This window comes from Arvicola amphibius, chromosome 2 (genome assembly GCF_903992535.2).
Source record: "Arvicola amphibius chromosome 2, mArvAmp1.2, whole genome shotgun sequence".
NCBI classification, from domain to species: Eukaryota; Metazoa; Chordata; class Mammalia; order Rodentia; family Cricetidae; genus Arvicola; species Arvicola amphibius.
Window position 1 is genome coordinate 18,143,002 of NC_052048.2, and position 2,160 is coordinate 18,145,161.

The window sequence follows — 2,160 nt, forward strand, 5'->3', positions numbered from 1 at the left end:
CTCCAGATTTTTGTCAATAAGTGACTAAGTAGATAAGGTGACAGAAACATTCTTATTCGTTTTATTAACTACATTAACAGTATGAATTTTTTTTTATTAAGGCTGTTGTAGCGATTGTAAATGAGGTAAATATAGCAATGAGTTCAGAAATTCCAAGTAAAATGGCTGCCACAAAATACTTAGGCCTCATAAGATTATGAAGTTTCTTCAAAGTCTGCAGAGCAGAGTTTTCATATCAAGTTTCATCTTTTAAATCAACAGGAAAAATAACAAAGGAAGGGTCTTTAAAAATGATCATCTTTTGACTTAGCATTTTAACCAGGGATTTGGACGATGTATTCTTTTAACTGCTTCCAGCTGACTTTGGGGTGTTATTGTCAAGGGTTAACAAAGGTTAAATGCTAGTCAAAAAGGGGAAATTTTAAGAACATTTGGCTTGTGGACTTTTTTTTGAAGAGCAGGGAGCATTCATATCTGCTAGACTGGTCCACATCAGTTTTTAGCAAGTCCACTGTCCACAGTCATTTGGAGCAGTTTGTGGCCAGCAATTAATGCTTGGTTTTTTTTTTTCTACAAACTAAAGGGAAATCTGTTTAGAAAAATTATTTTTTTTATTTAAAAAGTTTCCATCTCCTCCCCTCTTCCACCCTCTTCCCTCCCCTCCTCTCCCCCCATATCCCCTTCCCTCCCTTTTCAGGACAAGGAGCCATCGGAGTTCCCTACTCTATGTTAAGACCAAGGTCCTCCCACTTCCCCCAGGTCCAGGAAGGTGATCAACCAAGCTGAGAAGGCTCCCATAGAGCCTGTCCATGCAGAAGAGTCAAAGATCAGCGCCTTTGTCCATGGCTTCTCTGTCAGCCTCCACCATCGGCCACATCAGAGAGTCTGGTTTGGTCTCATGTTCCATCAGTCCCTATCCAACTGCAGTTGGTGATCTCCCGTTAGTTCTGTCCCACGGTCTCCATGGGTGAATGCACCCCTCACGGTCCTGACTTTCTTTTCATGTTCTCTCTCCTTGTGCTCCTCATCAGAACCTTGGGATCTCAGTCCGGGTGCTCCAATGTGGGGCTCAGTCATTTTATTCATCTATCGCTAGGTGGAGGTTCTAGGGTGATATGCAAGAATTCATCAGTATGGCTATAGGAACTGGCCTTTTCAGGCTCCCTCTCCTCAGCTGCCCAAGGAACTAACTGAGGGCATCTCTCTGGAAACCTGGGAACCCCTCTAGGGTCAAGTCTCTTGACAACACTCAGATGGCTCCCTTAATTAAGATATATGCTTCCCTGCTCCCATATCCACCATTCCTGTATCCCAAGAATCCCATTCCTCCAACCTCCCCCATTCTCCCCTTCACGCTTTTCTCTCCCCATCTTCCCTTGGCCACGTCTCGCCCCACCCACAAGTTCCCAATTTTGCCTGGCGATCGTGTCTACTTCCAATATCCAGGAGGATTACAATATCTTTTTTTGGGAGTTCACCTTCTTATTTATCTTCTCAGGGGGAAATCCCCACAACTTATATAGGCTCGATGTCCTTTAATCCATGGCTAGAAACCGAATCATGGAGTGAGTACATCCCATGTTCATCTTTTTGGGTCTGGGTTACCTCACTCAGAATAGTGTTTTCTATTTCCATCCCATTTGCCTGCAAATTCAAGATGTCATTGTTTTTTACCAGCTGAGTAGTATTCTAGCATGTATATATTCCACAGTTTCTTCATCATTCTTTCCACTGAAGGGCATCTAGGTTATTTCCAGGATCTGGCTATTACAAATAATGCTGCTATGAATAGATGAGCAATAGCTTTTGTAGTATGATTGGGCATCTCTTGGGTAGATTCCCATAGTGGAATTGCTGGGTCCTGGGGTAGGTTGATCCCGAATTTTCTGAGGAACCGCCACACTACTTACCAAAGTGGTTGTACAAGTGTGCATTCCCACCAGCAATGGATGAGTGTACCCCTTACCCCACAACCTCTCCAGCAAAGCTTATTATTGGTGTTTGGATTTTAGCCAATCTGACAGGTGTAAGATGATATCTCAAAGTTGTTTTGATTTGCATTTCCCTGATAGCTAGGGAGGTTGAGCATGACCTTAAGTGTCTTTTGGCCATTTGAACTTCTTCTGTTGAGAATTCTCTGTTCAGTTCAGCGCCTCATTT